The 19,661-nt window shown below is 43.2% G+C and overlaps 1 pseudogene; it reads right to left on the bottom strand.

Moving 5' to 3' along the window:
- Positions 1-3,346: 3,346 nt before the first annotated feature.
- The window catches only part of LOC142383604 (paired box protein Pax-6-like), a 43,015-nt pseudogene continuing 26,700 nt past the window's right edge, over positions 3,347-19,661 (bottom strand).

Below are 19,661 nucleotides of genomic sequence, written 5' to 3'. Positions count from 1 at the left end.
CCGCACACGCAGGTGTGGACCCCTCCATAGTGAAAACCCAGTGGCTACTGTTTGGGCACAGTCTAGCTGGCTCTTGTAGCTTTGCAGCTGCAGGAGAGTTAACACGTTCTCAGTCAGCGACCGAGTTGTGAGCTCGCTCCGTGACCAGTAAGCTAGCGTTAGTTAAAACCTGCGTCTGAGAGTTGCTTCCAGGAGCGAGAAGAGGTTTTAAACTGAATAGACGACGTGACGCCCCGGTCTTATAAGGAGGAGGAAGTCCCTCCTCCAAGGAGCTAGCATCACGTATGTCCGCCAGTCAGGACTGGCGCAGTGGAAAATTGCTTCTGGGGACAAGCGCAGGGGGCGTGTCCCATAGTGACATACCGAAACGAATGTTGAAAGAGAACTGATATTCTCTGCAGTCCCAGACTGACCTGTTATCATGTGTTCCTATGCTTAGCTGATAATTCTGTTAGCTGTATTAGCATCCAGGGACACACTGTGATGTTGCTTTGGTTAGTGTTCAGATGTGTCGTACTACTTCTGTACTTACTGAATACTCTGCAGACTTTTGTCTAGTGGTCCTTTCTTTTAAAATCCAAATGATTTCCAGATGTTACATTTAATAATTAATTGCCAACCTTGACAGTATTGGTTGGTGGTCTTTAAGATTAACTGGTGTAAGGTCAACCAGTGTAGATTTCTATGTGTAAGACTGCTTTTCAAAAAGAATAGGTGAATAAAAGCAATTATATGAATCAATAAACATTTATGAAAGATACTTGTGTCAGAAGGATGTGGGGTTGGACCCAAAAAGCAGACTGTGGATCTTGATAGAGCTCAGAGATAAACATGAAGTTTCTCTGCAGGAACGGGAGCAGGCAGACAGGAGTGGTTTCCAGGTGAGTATGAATCCTTCTGGTCCCAATGGATTCCCAGGACTCCATCAAGACTTGTGCTTGTCATCGATCCAGTTTGTGACTTTTTGCACAGGATCTTGAGGTGTAGACAAGGGAAGAAGGGTGTCTAGGTTGGAAGCCTCACTTCCTTCTCCCACTTGGTTCCATTCTCAGGAAGCATGACATTCTATTCCACTGTTATGCTGACGACAGCCAGATCTATGTACCCCTTAATAAGGCTGATTCATACTCCCTTAAGCCACTGTTAAACTGTTTAGATGTCAAGACCTGGATGGCTCTAAACTTTTTAAATTTTAATGAAAAAAAGACTGAAGGGATCACATGCTGCCCTCTGGGTGATCTGTTCCGCGACACGCTGTCTCTTGCATCTCCAGCTGTGAGAACACATCTCCAACATAAAGTCACTTGCTGTGAAAGACCAATTAAAACAGCAACTGAACAGCAACTGTCAAAGAAGTATGGACCAAGTTGACTTTCCTTTCTCCTGAAAATCTCTGGTGTTCATGTGTGCAAATGGCTTTTCTTTTTTAGTATTCACTGTATTCAACTTTTACTGCGATTTTACCTCAGTCAGGAAGTGTATCTATCATAACCCTAACCCTAATCCATTAATTATTTCTGCTTATATTTGTGTGCGTGTGTGGTTGGGGGGGGGCAAGATCTTAGAGCAACATCTGCTCCCTTCTTCAGGGAAGGCCTTGCTTATGTCAGCAGGACAAAGTTAAACCACATCCTGCATCTGTTCCAGCAGCACGGCTTCATAGTAGAAGAGTCCGGCAGCTGGACTGAGCTGCTGCAGTCCAGACCTTTCACCACCTGAAAACATTTAAGATACATTAAAGAAGAGCCAGGAATCCACCATCAGACAGGAATGGGACAACATTCTTCTGCCAAGGTCCAGCAGCTGCTCTCCTCAGTTCCATATGTTTCCAGATGTTATTAAAAGAAGAGGGGATGTTACACAGTGGGAAACATGGACGTGTCCCAACTTTTATGAGATGTGTTGCTACATCAGATTCCCCTTTCAATGCAAATGATGTTTTTTGTATATTGTACTGTAAATAAAATGCTATGTATGTATAAATCATTGCATTCTGTTCTATTTACAATTTGGCCAACTTTTTTGGATTTGGGGTTGTATGATCACAGCAGGTTATTTCCCATGATAGTTGCATTAATGTGTGGGACTAAGTGTTTTCAGCAGTGGCTATGTTAACACTACATGCACAGCAATATTCCAATATTCCTGATGATTAGATTAAGTTCTGTGGACTATGCATTATACAGACATGTATATATCTTAATCACAATATTACATCATACTGGAGTTTTCACAGCACCTGGCAACATCACTGCTGCTTTAAAACACCTTCATCCTGCCTTCATTCACACATTTTTCAGGTCTGCTTGTTGCTGTTACTGGAGCCCAGATAGATAGAACCCAGCTGAGATTTGAAACAGGAACCTACTTGCTGCTTCACATGAAACCAGTGGCTGAACCTGTAGAGGAATCTTCCTCTCTCTCATCTTCTCTGGCTTTTGAATATTCACACTTCATCTGGGTCAAATCCCTAAATCAGGGGTTCCTCTGTTGTAAACCTCTGTTTGTGTTCCTATGCTCTGCCCACTGAGGTATAAAATATCAAAAACAATGTAATTGAAATTACTTTATTATGGAAACCCTCCCAGGTCACTCAAAAGACAAACATTTCACACTGAAATTAGCATCAAATTGACATCTCAGATACATTCCAATGTTTGCTTTTATAAACTGTTCTGCTTTTTAGCTTCCACCAGATAGTTTACTGTAAACTTTGAGATCAAACAAACATTTTGAGCAAAGCCAGTTAGGATATCACATTATTGTCATGGTTTACAATATCAAACATATACCACAAGGATTCATGTTCTGTAATCCTGTACATGTCCAACACCAAGGCTTTTGGAATCTGCTGATGAAAAAAAAATATAACAGTAGATAGCGCACTTCAAGTTTTATCAAGTTCTTCCCTTTACATTTCAGCCAAAATTTGATTTAGCTACAAATACACCTGTATGTTTAAGTGGAGGTCATATGTGCCAACAGAATGCCCATAAGGACACGAAGCAGCTGATTTGTGACGGGGGCTTATTGTTGTCAAACCTTCCTAAGCCTCTTGGGAGCAGTTCAGGCAAGAGTGCCCCCCCAACCGACTTTGAATGGCAGCCAGTGGAGGTGATGTGAAGAGACATTTGATCCAGTTTAAGCTCTGCTTTACAGCAAAATTCAAATCCTTGTGATTTTAAAGACCTTGAAGATTCCCTCACAAACGTGAATGTGAGTCATTTGTCTGTCAGTGTTTGCTGAGGTACCACCAGTATTAGTCAAAGAAAGGTCCTTCTTTGCATTCAAGCAGAAGAGATGAATAGATCCCATGTTCACCACCAATGTAGTCCTGTTGCTGAAGTCACTGCAGGCGGGACCAGTACTGTGACATGTCTGCTTCACTTCCTGGAACTTGGACTGGAACTGAAACACCAGGAGAAATCAGGCCTGGGAAAGAAGAGGAACAATGAGAAAGCTGCTCTGAGAGAGACATGGTACCTGATGGACACTCACATGCACCTTTCTGATCTCATCCAATCCAGCATCACTGGACTATCACTGGCAATGTGTGGCCCAGGGATACTCTTCATATGGAGGTGCTGGGTATCAAACCACCGTGTTTTCAATTACAGGACAGCCACTCCTACTAAGCCATAGTCACCATGACAACAAAACATTTATAGGTGTGTTCACAGATGTAAATTAAGTTTGTGCGAAGATATTAGCAAGATATTTAAGAAAAAATAAACAAAAGTCCATCTATCAATATGGCTGCATGTGGCAGAAGGAAAGTTATCCTGAGGAGAGGCTGGCAATCTGATGTTACGCAACTATTTAGAGCAAACAGTTAACATGGCATCATTAATACGTTCCTCCCGAGGATATTTAAGGTAGTTTCAAGTCAAGATAAATCAGGCTAAATAAGACCCAACTATGAAAACTATGAAACTATGAAAATACATACATAAGGAAATCAATGCACACAAGGCTGTTGTGATATCAAGCCTTCCTTAGCATAATCTTTTTTGTCTTTGTTGGGCTGGATCAGAATTGATTGAGAGATACTTGAGGCTAAGGATCTGTTGTATGGACTGCATGCGTCAAATGTTTGCTTTTCTCTGTGAAGGCTTTATTGCTGTGAATCCTCTTGTGTATTTCCGTAATTATAGGAGCTCATCAGGGAAGAGACCATTTGAACAATCAAGCCTGCAGTTCAGAGCTGCTCTGCTTCATTAAGTAGTCAATATGTAATGTTTTGTTGTACAAAGAGGAAACCAAGGATTTCAGAAATGTTGTTCTGGCTGTCAAATGGAACAATCTGACAAAAATAGCTGCATTCATCCATTCATGTTTCATCTCATTAGGCATTAACGTCCAGGTGCTCAGTGCAGGCAGAAGGGACTTCCTACCTGTCGATGATGTTGCAGATGATGTCATTGACTGGCTACTGATGTGTGGCTGCATGTGGGGAGGAGTATATGTGTCATAACTTCGACCATTTACAGGGGTGCTGGTGGGCAGCATGCAGGAATAAGAAGTCTGGTTGGAGGCCTGGAAAAACACATTAATACACAGTTTATTACCTCAGTGACTGATTGGCAGGCACTGTTGTTACAGCTGTTGTTACAACAAGGCTTCAGGGTTTAAGAAATAAGAATTCTTTAACTGCAGTTTGCTATTTACCACCTTATTGTTGAAGATGCATGCAGAGTTAACATTCACAGAGTTAGCTATTCTCTCAACTTATCTATAGATAGAGCCACTTAGAATGGGCCACTCATATAAGCTGCATTCGGAATTTCGTTCTGATAGCTGTCCTTCCCCAGCGGAACTGTTTCAGTCTGCATTCGCACATGAGTCGGGACTGATGCGGCCCAGCCAGAACAAAACAAAACCCGGTAAAAGTAAGGAGAGAAGAAAAAAACACCACAAAGAAGCTAATATGGAGAGCGGGGAGGCCACCGTGTTCATGGTCTGCATGATGGTGATATTAATCATGGACGATCACATGGGGCGTCTAACATGGAGGCTGGAAGAGCTCACAGAGAGAGTCAGGAGACGAAGGATGGAGCGCAGGCCATACTTCTTGGTTTCATGAAGGAAGGAGAGCAGAGCACCGCAGACAAAGGAGACCACGTGGAGGTTTAACTTATTAAACACGCCAAGGTTGTGTCCGTGTCGTATGAGGAAACATTTCAGCCTGACAGCATGACAAAGGGCGGAGCTACCGACCACCACACACCTCCGTCAGATGTGTTGCTATGGAACCCAGAACAGACCCAGCTGAGGAGAAGGAGCTGAAATGGTTCCAGGAACTGAGGGCCATGGTCCCGAGTTCCCGTATGTGCGAATGCGGGAAAAAACGGCCCCGTTCCTGAAAAGATTATTAGAACTGCCAAAGGTTCCTACAGTGTGAATGCACCTATAGAGGCTATTCAGAGTGGAAGAAGCCAGGATGCAGCTGACCTTGCGAGTCCGGGTCTGAGGACCAATGCATGAAAGAACTGGGCGGCGAACGAAGGTTACCACAGGACGGTTCACAAGATTCTTTCCTCGGGTGTAAAACCAAGTATAGTCTGACAGGGAGAAGAGATGCTGAAGATCTCTTTGATTGGGAGCGAAGTGCTGGCGACCTCTCCTCCCAGAGTTAGCTTAGCAGTTCCAGACCCAGCCGGACGGATGTTCGGCCAGAAGCAGACGACTCCAGAGTACGGGTGATGGCATTTTATTACAATTATTGTTTGATCATTCATAATTTTCTGTATTGTACTTGGTACAAAACTGTGATTTATTCATTTGATGATGGTTGTGTATTCATTCTATGTTTAGTATCAATCAGAACTAATCACTAATATGTCCATTGCCAGTTGTGTCAGTCAACTGTTCGGAGTGCGACCTTTGGTACTGAAAGAGTAATTAAGTGGTCGGTCGCCAAGTGGGGTGGGGCCGTAGGAGAGTTTTCCCAAGAATAAGAATATGAGTTACGAAAGTAGCAGCCAGTGGGTTTTTCGCTCCTATGCACTGCGAACAGTGGACAAGTGTGATGGCAATGTTAAAAATTTAAATGATTGTTGAATTCAGTATCATTTAATGTGATTTGGGTACATATATATATTCCTTTTCATTTATTCAATATGTTCCCGTTGACTTAGAATGTAGAATTATTAGAATAATTTAGTGTTGATGATGTTAATTGATTATTAATTAATTAGTTATGTTAATTATGTGCGATGATTTTCTTTCCTTTTAGATTATTTCTTTATTAAATCACTGATAAGTGATTTCAGGGGGGACTATGTGGGAGAGAAATGTCATGACATGGCCTAATTACATCGTGTGCCTTGTTGTTCGGTTCATATGAATATCGTTTAAGGTTAGAATGAGCTTGTTTACGATAATGGCGAAAGCCAGGCGCCTTAGAGAGATTGGGTTTGAGCCACGTACGCATTGTATGATACAGAACGGTATGAAGGCTTGGTACAAACTGAGGTCAGAGGGAATTTCCGGACATTCTGAATGCACATGTCTCTGTGACGGTTTGTTCAATAAAATTCCCCATGAGAGGCTGACGACGGCGGTTCCGACTCCTTTTTCTCCACAACACTAACGGCCCGTTCTCTGCAAGGTCAATGGCTAAAGTAGCAGGAAACTGGCTGGCTTTTGACTTGGAGGGGCAAGTGACTTCATCTGTACAACAAATGTATTTTACAGTGGTAAGAGCAAAACGCTGTTGGAATGACTGATATACTTTGAGTACACAATGATAGAAAGATCTTAAACATGTCCTGAAATGTAAATTTATCATTAAAAAAACTGTAGCCATCTGCCCTTAACTGCCTTCCAGTCCAACCTGGTAGCCACTTTTGCCACAGGTGTCTCAGCGGAGTAGTAAATTAATAAATGAATAGTTCTGTTTTTCTTTTTCCTTTTTTTCATTCACCAAAGTTAGAAATCTGGACAAAGCACTGGGCAAAGATGTGTGTGGTAGGGTTGGTGATCCCACCATGAGCATCATTAGGCAGGCCTTATGTCCACATGGTTGTAGTCCACAACTGTGTTCACCACTGCAAACAGTTACTTGCACAGTGGACCTACACAATGTTGCCAAAAGTATTCACTCATCCATCCAAATAATTTAATTCAACTGTTCCAGTCTCTTCCTAGCCTGGCTGACGCGTCCACATCTGGATGAGATGCTGGTCTGGGAACTAGGTGTGCATTTTCTCGTATTTGAGGCGTGGTTTACGAATGCCTAGAGCCGTTTATTGGGCGCTACGAATGTCTATCAAATGGCGTCTGGTTCTTCCCATGCTGCTTTGCGGCGATTCATAGCCAATTGTATCACTTATACCAGATGACGTATGTAGAGCAACAGAAATTCGACGAGGAAGAAGAAGATGCTTTACTGTGTATGAGAAGACGATGGCGTTTAACGATTATTTTTAAAAGTAAACTTGCGTTCTAAGCTACTTAAAACACTTTCTAAGGCTGCATTGAACGGTAACGTTGTGTCCGCTGCCATGTTGGATTAACACTCTACAAGCTTCGGTGTAGCGCATAGACGTCGTCATCGTCTTGCTGCCCCCCCCCCCCCGTTCTGTGATTGGTTCCCTAACTCAGGCAAAAATAAGGGCGGTGGTTTCCAGGCTGCCTTTGCAGTGTGAATGAAATCGCGCGCAAAGCAGCATGGGAATTCCCAGGCTAGTCACTTCCATGGCCACAGGTGTATAAATTTAAGCACCTCAGCATGCAGACTGCTTCTACAAATATCTGTGAAAGAATGGCTCGCTCTCAGAAGCTCAGTGAACTCCAGAGTGGTACCATGATAGGATGCCACCTGTGCAACAAGTCCAGCTGTGAAACTTCCTCTCTACTAAATGTTCCACAGTCAGCTGTCAGTGGTGTTATAACAAAGTGGAATTGGGAACGACAGCAGCTCAGCCAGGAAGTGGTCGGCCAGGTAAAATGACAGAGCGGGTCAGAGGATGCTGAGGCTCATAGTGCTCAGAGGTCGCCAACTTTCTGCAGAGTCAGTCGCTACAGACCTCCAACCTTCATGTGGCCTTCAGATTAGCTCAAGAACAGGGCGTAGAGCTTCATGGAATGGGTTTCCATGGCAACTGCATCCAAGCCATACATCACCAAGTCCAATGCAAAGCGTCGGATGCAGCGGTGTAAAGCACGCCATGACCATATCTACAAATTTCAGTGAAGCAAAGAATAGAGAAGCACAAAAGACAGACCTACACACAATGATCACAACTAGTGTGGCTCACAACCAGAGCTCCAGCCTTAACTCAGCTGGTAAGCTCCACAAGTGGATCCAGCCAAAATGGGCCCACTTCTCCACAATGCTAGAGGTCACATTACACAGAAGTACTCATCTAATTTTAATGTAGGCTCTCATAAATGCTGGTGTAATATACAGAGTGGGCTTGTCTACAAACGGCTGTGACAAAATCTGCCCGAAATGTCTGCACCAACCACAAAACCATCAGTAACCATCTGTGTCCAGAGAACTCTGAGCTCACTCTGCTCAGGAAAGGCCTACCAAAACCACATGCCTTCAAAATATCCAAGGAAAACCCTGACTGTCACTCATTTAGTTCTTCAATAATCCCACAGTAAAAAATCTCAAGTTCAGTTTCCAATAAGAAGCTGAAAATATCCAAAACAAGCCCACATTTATGTATCAGCCAGGCTCGCTGGGTTACAACATAATGTGGAGATGTACTGAGAACTTCTGTAAAGTTGAAGGCTATTCTTACTAAATATGTCACCTATGCTGAAAGGCTGGTTAAAGCACTGTGAACAGTGCGCTTCAGTGGTTATCTCACTGCAGCTTCACAAGGCAGACCCTCTGTGAACACCCTCACAGCGATGCCAGTGGGGATGATGAAGCCATACAGTAGCTAAAGATTCCATAAGGGCACTGCAAGAGGGGGTATGGAGGGGCATAATGAGGCCTAAAGTGAATGAAGAAAGGTCCTGGGGTACTGGACTGAGATGGGCTTTGATACGAAAGTGTACTAGTTGTATATTATGAAGTCTTGTTGGGTTATCTTACTTGCATAGGCAGGCTGGCAGCCATGCTGAAGCTGGGCATTGCTGGTAGGCCATAGCTGTTGGACAGAACTGGATCTGATCTTCCCAACATGGTTCCTGAAGTAAAGGATACTAAAAAAGAGGATAAAAACAAGTTTTCTAAAGCAAGGTAAACATTATGACTTAACACTGAAGCTACAACATTTGTCTTTAATATGCGTGGGGGCAGAAAAGTCATCTACATTAGTTGTAGCTTAAAGTGATAGTTCGGAGTAGATTCACCCTAGGGTCATTTGAACCGTGACATCCAGCCAAGTAGCCCACCCGAAGTTTTTTCGATCTTGGCTGAACATCAGCCGAGTTACTGAGTTATCCCGAATAGCTTAGTACAAGCGTTAATGGATCCTGGTCCGTATCTCCAAAATTACCACACTAAAATCACATGCCATGACACCAAACTTCTACAGTAGTACAAATATGGTCTGTACTCACCAAACGATGCATTTGGAAGTTTGTACATAGTCCAGGAGTTTATCATTATCAGCACAAGCCTAATAGCTTCTCTGCTGCTAAAGCTGCGTCGACGTCACTTCCTTGATCTGGGAGCTTCAATGTAAGATGAGGGTTGATCTACTACTGTAGACAACAAAGCAAGGCTGCTCAATTTCTCCATTGATAAAATAAATTCACAACTCTACAACATAAAAATTCATAAAAATTCATGTAGAATATAGCATATACTTTGTTGTCTACAGTAGTAGATCAACCCTCATCTTACATTGAAGCTCCCAGATCAAGGAAGTGACATTGAATTATTGCTAGGCTTAAGGAAATCTGGAACACTTTTCCTTTTATAATGTGTCCAAATTTCACTTGACACAAGAGACTAAGTTCTGGTGGACAATCAGTAAAACCAATATTTGGTTGTTTTTATGGTGGGTATGTAGTACATATTGTTGTTTTCTGGGCATGGGTACCAGGTGTAGCAGGTTGTGGTAGGGGCTGGTAAGCACTGGTGCTGAAGCTGCTGCTGATGGGAATGTGGCTGGAGGAGTTGGACGCCTGTCGACGTTGATTTCTCAGCTTCTCCTCTCTTCTCCACTTTGCTCGTCTGTTGGAGAACCAAACCTGCATGCACCACAGCGGAAAAGAAACACACACTGAATGTGACAAAGTATAAGGACAACTTTCTATCCTTCGAGTATTTAAAATGAAATCTTTAAATAAAAGCCTTTCATTATGCATATGGCTAGCTCCCTGGGTCACATGTGGAAATGTCTTTGGGGAAGACACTGAATCCCTCATGGCATCCATCGGTGTGATACAGAAATGCTGTATAGACTAAGACATGCTGTATGAGTGTGTGTGTGAGAATGGGTGAATGTGCTTTGAGTAGTCAACTAGAACAGAGAAGCACTATATAAGTACAGTCCATGAATGTTTGAGCAAGATAACAAATGTGAAGCACATAAGGGCTGATGGCACTGTTGGCTTTCTGGCATCTTTGGAGAAGCAAACATTTGACTCTTTGAAACAATGCCGACAGATAAAAATGGCTTTTTCAAACCCTGATGCTGCTGTTCTGTAGCAGAAAAAGTAAATGCACCTCAGAAAGTAGTCTGCCCCCTGGCAGAAATCACTTCTTGTAGTGTTTTTGCAGAAGTTTCTATAAACTTCAGTGTTATTTTGGACCACTCTTCCATCCAAATCCCTCCGGATCATTTCAAACTGGGATTCTGACCGTTCCCAAACCCCCCGCTGCTTTTTCTAAGCTGGGACTTTACGGGTTTGCCTCTGTGCTGAGGATCAGTAGTTTGTTAAAACTTTCAGATACATCACATCATCTTCAAGGACTCTTTAATGTGCTGCAGAATGAATTGATGAAATCAATGAGCTGAAACAGCTGTCCAGTTGTTGCTGTAGGTAAACAGCTCTTGTCCCAGACAGATTCTTCCAAAGGGCTTGTTCTTCAGGCTTCTTATGTTCACTGGAAAATTGTAGTTTATCTCTAATGTTCTTCTTAGACAGCAAACCGCCCATGCTGGTCAAACACACCAATCAGCCATAACATTAAAAGCACTGACAGATAAAGTGAGTAACTGCATCATCTTCTTCTGAAGCATCCATATGGATGTTACTGTGACACTGAGATAAACATTTAGACCCCCTGCTCCAACCTTTGTGTTCACAGACCTTCCAACAGCAGCCTCTAATATTGTTAAAATCAGGAACATCTTGTCTCAGAGTGATGCAGAAAAACTGCTCCATGCATTTGTTACTTCAAGATTGGACTACTGTAATTCTTTATTATTGGGCTGTCCCACATATTCTCTGAAAAGCCTTCAGCTGATCCAAAATGCTGCAGCCAGAGTTTTGATGAGAACTAACAGGAGAGATCATATTTCTCCAGTTTTAGCTTCTCTTCATTGGCTCCCTGTTAAATTCAGAATAGAATTTAAGATTCTTCTCCTTACATATAAAGCTCTTAATGACCGAGCTCCATCATATCTTAAAGATCTCATTGTAAGATATTTTCCTAACAGAGCACTTCGTTCCCAAACTGCAGGTTTACTTGAGGTTCCCAGAGTTTCTAAAAGTAGAATGGGAGGCAGAGCCTTCAGTTATCAGGCCCCTCTATTGTGGAATAAGCTGCCAGTAAATGTCCGGGAAGCAGACACCCTTTCCACTTTTAAGACCAGGCTTAAAACTTTCCTTTTTTATAAAGCTTATAGTTAGGTCTGCTGAATCTGATAGTGTATCTGCTAGTGTGTCTTGTTCTGCCTCCACCTCTGGCACCCTCTATACTTTCATTACCCCCTACCCGAACCAGGGTTTGAATCCCATTCCCGCTGTGACTGGTGTGCAGTTGGTGAGAGGCTGAGGTAGCTTGTGGCTGTAAAAAGATGGTTGTTGTGGTGTGAGGAGCAGATCTATATAGGGAGTATAGGGAATTACTCACTGAGTCTGGTCCTTTATTTTATTATTTATTTATTTTTTCGTTAGCACAAGTTTCTTGTGTTTACCTTGAATAGGGATGGCTCAGGTAATCCTGAAACATCCCATAGTTAAGCTGCTATAGGCCTAGACTGCTGGGGGGCCTCATCTGTCACACCTTTCCTCACTTTACTCTCTTTATGTATATGTGATATTATTGTGGTCATTAACTCGTGTTTCCCTGTTCCAACAGATATCCTTTGAATGGTGTTACAGTGCCCTCCCCCCCTTTCTGTCTTCTCAAACCCCAGCTGGTGGAGGCGGATGGCCACCCTTCCTGAGTCTGGTTCTGCCAGAGGTTTCTTCCTGTTAAAAGGGAGTCGTTTCTCTCCACAGTCGCCTCAGGCACGCTCAGGCCGGGAGATTGGACCGAAAAACAAAAAGTTTTCAGTGCAATCTGTTGGTTTCCTTAGCTAGGAAATTGTTTTTGAATTGGCTCTATATGAACGAATTGGATTATTTTATGAATTATGATTATTATTAATTAATTGAATTCCAATTGGCTTGAATTGGACTTACTATCTAAGTGCCTTGAGATGACATTTGTTGTATTTGGCGCTATATAAATAAAAATTAATTGAATTGAATTGAATTAAAAGCAGGACAACAGTGAGACTCACAACACATGACAAAGAGTCTGAGGTGACCAGCGGGCCCAAAGCCATCTGATGCCAGTCCGTCAGACCCCACCCTGCAACCCACAGAACCCAAAGGATCTTTTGCTAATGTTCTGCTATCAAACGCTGTAGGACTATCTGGCAGGTTCTTTATCACATCATGACCACACCGAAATGCTTTGAACGTGGCTGGACAAACAAAAGACCACATCACTGGACAACTTAAAGCCTTATTATCATTATTACATCTTTTTAGAGACAACAATAAAAGAAGAATTACATACATTGAAATTAATCTTTAATTAATCATCTTTTAACCAACTCTCTGTTTATTCTACGTGTGGTACAGAGAGCAGCTCTGAATCTGACAGGCACATCGAAATCATCCTGCAACAATGGTAACTGCCAACATTGGCCATTTTTCCTTTCCTTTTTCCTGTCCTCCTCCTTTCCTGCCGTGGCTGCAGCAGCTGTGCTGTGTTTTGTGAATGATTGGCCAGCTGATGCAGTTGTTGTAGCACCAGTTCTCCTGTGTAAGGCTTTGTTAAGCCAGATCATTCAAAGATTCTCTGGATATGATGAACCTGCTTCGTGGCACAGGCTCCTACACAAGTTGTTTGCCATCTACACCGCTTGATCAGTTTCCTTGTAGTGAAAAAATTCATTTGGAGATATCATTTCTTGAAGGCCTCGAAGAACTATTTCGATCTCGCCATGACACCTCACTAGTCATTTCTATGGGCTCCCTGTCTGAAACCATGGGATTCAAGTAAAGTCTACCTATTTTTGTTCATTCATTTACTGTGAAGGAAAAATATTCATTTTCTATATGTTCATCTGTTAGTCTGTTAGGTGAGTGCAGTCTGCCTGGAAAAAATCGAATGTAGCTCACCTGTATTCTCGCCTCCGGAAGGTCTATTTTGTTAGCAAGACGTTCACGAGCAAACACATCTGGATAGTGAGTCCTTTCAAACTCTAAAAACAAAAGAATTTGAAAGCCTGTCTTGTAAACTTACTCCACAAGTAATCTTATTTTCTTTGACCAACATGTGTGAGCATCCTCAAGTAATGTTAATATGCCATATACAGAAGCAGTAAAACATTTGGACACACCTATGAAGGGATAGGGATATCACAAAAAAAACGGAAATATAAAGAGGAATTAATGAAAGAATAAAAGGGAAAACACCTAAATGTAGAAATATAAAGAGGAATTAATGAAAGAATAAAAGGGAAAACAACTAAATGTAGAAATATAAAGAGGAATTAATGAAAGAATAAAAGGGAAAACAACTAAATGTAGAAATATAAAGAGGAATTAATGAAAGAATAAAGGGAAAACACCTAAATGTAGAAATATAAAAAGGAATTAATGAAAGAATAAAAGGGAAAACAACTAAATGTAGAAATATAAAGAGGAATTAATGAAAGAATAAAAGGGAAAACAACTAAATGTAGAAATATAAAGAGGAATTAATGAAAGAATAAAAGGGAAAACAATTAAATGTAGAAATATAAAGAGGAATTAATGAAAGAATAAAAGGGAAAACAACTAAATGTAGAAATATAAAGAGGAATTAATGAAAGAATAAAAGGGAAAACAATTAAATGTAGAAATATAAAGGGAAATGAATAAAAGAATAAATAAATATCAAACTATTCTTATGAATATGTTTCATATAATTAATATTTCATTTGATTTTTCCACATTATTTTTGCTTGTTGCTGTACCTTTCTCAAGTGCTTCTATTTGGTCCTGTGTGAAGGATGTTCTGTTCCTCTGCAGTTTCCTCTTCAGCTGAAGCCTCATCTGCGTCTCCTCTGATTCTTCCCCGTTTGAACAGCCTGAGATGTTCTCCACGGCCTCCGCCTGCGGACAGTCTGCACCACGCAGGCAAGAATCAGACCACCAGAGTAAAGAGGAAGGAAGGATGACATGTCTGTCATTTCATACCAGCTACTGTCATGCTTAAGCATCTTGGTGAGGATTAAGAAAAAACTTATTCTATGTGCATTTTACAATATGAAGGTTCATTCTGAATACAATAATATATATACAAAAGCATTTTTCACATTTATTTCAGCAGCACAGTAGGCTATAGCAGGTCAATATATATGAGTTAGGAGACACTTCAGAGTGGAGATCTCAGACATGTGTTCTCTGAGCAGACGGGAGCTTGACTGCAGCTCCCTGTGGTCCTCGTGTTTTTTGTGGTGCTAGCCTAATTATTCATTATCCCCAACAGACAGAGGCTGCAAAACAGAATGAAGCCATTGCTCAGTGTCATAGTCAGTCAGGCAGAAACAGAGGCAAATGGGAGCAGACGCCCTCTCCCTCCTTCACACACTAACACACACAAACACACACACTAACACACACAAACACACACAAACACACACACTAACACACACAAACACACGCTAACACACACAAACACACACACTAACACACACTAACACACACAAACACACGCTAACACACACAAACACACACACTAACACACACAGACACACACAAACACACACAAACACACACACTAACACACACTAACACACACTAACACACACTAACACACACAAACACACACACTAACACACACTAACACACACAAACACACGCTAACACACACACACACACACACACACACTAACACACACTAACACACGCTAACACACACACTTACACACACAAACACACACACTAACACACTAACACGCGCTAACACACGCTAACACACGCAAACACACGCTAACACACGCTAACACACACACACGCTAACACACACACGCTCAAACATGTTGGAGGCCGATGGGGAGGCAGCAACCAAGGTAGAACAGCATGGCTTTGTCTCACTGCTGTAATCCCAGGTTGATGGAAGAGGAGCCACAGCATACGACTCTACTCCACACAACATGTATATACATATGTAGATATAGATATATATCTACATATATATAGATAGATGAGAAATTCACAAATCAGTAGATTCTGAATTGGATGTAGATGGATCTAATCAAGGATGAAGTCAACAAACCATCTGAAAATTTGTATTTTACTACCAATATTACATTATATAATAACAGAAAAGCTGATGGAAGTTTGAAGTTACAGTAAGTTACACTCACATATCCATGGTCATACACTAAACCTTAGTCAGATGGACATGAATGTGTTTCACATTTAGGTGATACCACTTGCATTTTATGAACCAATCCTTTTCCACTTCATGTTGGTACACAACACAGGACTGCCAACACAGCTGGAGTCATCCATGCTCACATTTACAGTGCACTTTGAAACACTAGTCCAACTAACATGTACACTTTGAATGGTGGGAAGAGGTTGGAGCACCAGACACAATGAGAGCATGCACCATGTTAACCACATCATATTCCAAACTTGCTGAATAAATGGAACATGGGGCGGTAAACAGTGGTTGTCTCAAGCCTGATTTATGGTCGTCCGGGAAAGGCCATGGAGAGCCTCTCCATCATCTGAGACCCTCCCAGACGCTCTCCGTCAACATTCCTATCTATCCGTCGAGGAGCCGGAGACTGACAGAGACCGCAAGGGTTGTGATTGGTCGGCTAACAACATCATTTCCGGAATCACTTTTCCGGTTTAGCTCCTTCCTCTCACAACAACAACACCGCCATTTCTGAAAGAGTTTACTGTGTGCCGGGCAACATTTGGTCAAAATTGTTTGCTCCAACTCCAACAACAGTCTTTCTCTCTCGGTCGCCATCGTTCACTGTGAGGAGTGGAACGGAGCCGGAAGGTGAACAACCAATCAACCACTTTCACCATAGACGTCGTGAGATTGGGTCGTCTAACGTAGCGCCGCCTGCTGATCGGGAGGGGAACTGCCTTGGGTATCCGACAGCCCGACGGAGAACTTGGAAAGGTTTAACAGCCTCTGCGTGGCCACGGAGTCGGACTGGCGGATAGCGACGGAGAAGCATACTGAGGCCTTCAGTCTTTGTAGTTCTCCCAGGTGAAAAGCCAGAAGTGCACTTTCCAGCAGTGTGTGTATGATATCAAGAAAAGTAAAAGTGATAAACAGCTTACACTATGCTTTCATCTGACAGATGAAGATAAGGACGAGGAGCACTGACTTGATCGGCAAAGACGTGCCCTGCGTCGCTTTTCAAAGGACTTTGTGCAGAGCTCCCATTAGAAACTTTTGGAGTGGAGAACCCCAGAGAATGAACACGTAGGAGCTAAGATGCTCACTATAGATGGGAATTGTCTAAATGTAGTTTTTTATGTTGTGTCATAAACAGGAAACAATATAAAACATCAGAAAAATTAAAAAAACATGTCCACTTTCTTCCTTGAAGCTTGTCATGTCATGACCCAGATGAGAAAATCCAGCCATGTGAGCACAGTTTTGTATCATGGTTACAACAAAGCCTCGTTTCCACTATGCAGTCCGGTACGGGTCGGTTCAGAACGGTTCGGTACGGGTCGGTTCAGAACGGTTCGGTACGGGTCGGTTCAGAACGGAACGGGTCGGGTCGGTTCAGAACGGTACGGGTCGGTTCAGAACGGTACGGTTCGGGTCGGGTCGCTTTGGGGTCAGCTTGCGTTCCCACTGTACAAAGGCGGACCCTCAGGGGTGGGCGGAGTGCGTGCTGAAGCAAATAAATAGCAAATAACAAATAACATCCTTAATTTGGAACCACCTCCAAGCTTCTTCAGCTTAATGCCACACTGGCTCGCGGTCCGGTTGAAATCACTCTCTGACATTTCTGCGGCAATCAGCAGGAAAACTTTTTGGTTTGGCACAGCGCCATCGAGCTCCGCTGCACAGCCTCCTCACCAACACCGGAGAGCAGAGCCTGGAACCTGTCCTGTGTGCTCGGTACCCCAAGCAAAAGGGTTACAGACATGGGAACAGGTTCCATGGGACCGGTACGCTTTGGTGGGAGTGGAAACACTGAAATAAGAGAACCGTTCTGAACCAACCCGTACCGGACTGCATAGTGGAAACACGCCACAAGTGATCTGCCATCCAGCTGCACCTGCAGAGAAAGAGCTTCAGAAGCAGCTGAAGGCTCCAGAGAAAGAGCTTCAGAAGCTCTGAAGCAGCTGAAAGCTCCAGAGAAAGAGCTTCAGAAGCAGCTGAAAGCTCCAGAGAAAGAGCTTCAAAAGCAGCTGAAAGCTCCAGAGAAAGAGCTTCAGAAGCAGCTGAAAACTCCAGAGAAAGAGCTTCAACTACAGCTGAAAGCTCCAGAGAAAGAGCTTCAACTGCAGCTGAAAGCTCCAGAGAAAGAGCTTCAGAAGCAGCTGAAGGCTCCAGAGAAAGATCTTCAGAAGCAGCTGAAGGCTCCAGAGAAAGAGCTTCAACTGCAGCTAAAAGCTCCAGAGAAAGAGCTTCAACTGCAGCTGAAAGCTCCAGAGAAAGAGCTTCAGAAGCAGCTGAAAGCTCCAGAGAAAGAGCTTCAGAAGCAGCTGAAGGCTCTAGAGAAAGAGCTTCAACTGCAGCTGAAAGCGCCAGAGAAAGAGCTTCAGCTGCAGTTGAAAGCTCCAGAGAAAGAGCTACAGTTGCAGCTGAAAGCTCCAGAGAAAGAGCTTCAGAAGCAGCTGAAAGCTCCAGAGAAAGAGCTTCAACTGCAGCTGAAAAATCCTGAGAAAGAGCTTCAGAAGCAGCTGAAAGCTCCAGAGAAAGAGCTTCAGAAGCAGCTGAAAGCTCCAGAGAAAGAGCTTCAACTGCAGCTAAAAGCTCCAGAGAAAGAGCTTCAACTGCAGCTGAAAGCTCTAGAGAAGGAGCTTCAGCTGCAGCTGAAAGCTCCAGAGAAAGAGCTTCAGAAGCAGCTGAAAGCTCCAGAGAAAGAGCTTCAGAAGCAGCTGAAAGCTCCAGAGAAAGAGCTTCAACTGCAGCTAAAAGCTTCAGAGAAAGAGCTTCAGAAGCAGCTGAAAGCTCCAGAGAAAGAGCTTCAGCTGCAGCTGAAAGCTCCAAAGAAAGAGCTTCAACTGCAGCTGAAGGCTCCAGAGAAAGAACTTCAGAAGCAGCTGAAAGCTCCAGAGAAAGAGCTTCAGCTGCAGCTGAAAGCTCCAGAGAAAGAGCTGCAGCTGCAGCTGAAGGCTCCAGAGAAAGAGCTGCAGCTGCAGCTGAAAGCTCCAGAGAAAGAGCTTCAGAAGCAGCTGAAAGCTCCAGAGAAAGAGCTTCAAAAGCAGCTGAAAGCTCCAGAGAAAGAGCTTCAGAAGCAGCTGAAAACTCCAGAGAAAGAGCTTCAACTACAGCTGAAAGCTCCAGAGAAAGAGCTTCAACTGCAGCTGAAAGCTCCAGAGAAAGAGCTTCAGAAGCAGCTGAAAGCTCCAGAGAAAGATCTTCAGAAGCAGCTGAAGGCTCCAGAGAAAGAGCTTCAACTGCAGCTGAAAGCTCCAGAGAAAGAGCTTCAACTGCAGCTGAAAGCTCCAGAGAAAAAGCTTCAGAAGCAGCTGAAAGCTCCAGAGAAAGAGCTTCAGAAGCAGCTGAAGGCTCCAGAGAAAGAGCTTCAACTGCAGCTGAAAGCTCCAGAGAAAGAGCTTCAACTGCAGCTGAAAGCTCCAGAGAAACAGCTTCAGAAGCAGCTGAAAGCTCCAGAGAAACAGCTTCAGAAGCAGCTGAAAGCTCTAGAGAAGGAGCTTCAGCTGCAGCTGAAAGCTCCAGAGAAAGAGCTACAGTTGCAGCTGAAAGCTCCAGAGAAAGAGCTTCAGAAGCAGCTGAAAGCTCCAGAGAAAGAGCTTCAGAAGCAGCTGAAAGCTCCAGAGAAAGAGCTTCAGAAGCAGCTGAAAGCTCTAGAGAAGGAGCTTCAGCTGCAGCTAAAAGCTCCAGAGAAAGAGCTTCAGAAGCAGCTGAAGGCTCCAGAGAAAGAGCTTCAGAAGCAGCTGAAGGCTCCAGAGAAAGAGCTTCAGAAGCAGCTGAAGGCTCCAGAGAAAGAGCTTCAGCTGCAGCTGAAAGCTCCAGAGAAAGAGCTTCAGAAGCAGCTGAAAGCTCCAGAGAAAGAGCTTCAACTGCAGCTGAAAGCTCCAGA

This window comes from Odontesthes bonariensis, chromosome 7, assembly GCF_027942865.1.
Source record: "Odontesthes bonariensis isolate fOdoBon6 chromosome 7, fOdoBon6.hap1, whole genome shotgun sequence".
NCBI lineage: Eukaryota > Metazoa > Chordata > Actinopteri > Atheriniformes > Atherinopsidae > Odontesthes > Odontesthes bonariensis.
This window is presented reverse-complemented; position numbering and strand designations above follow the sequence as displayed.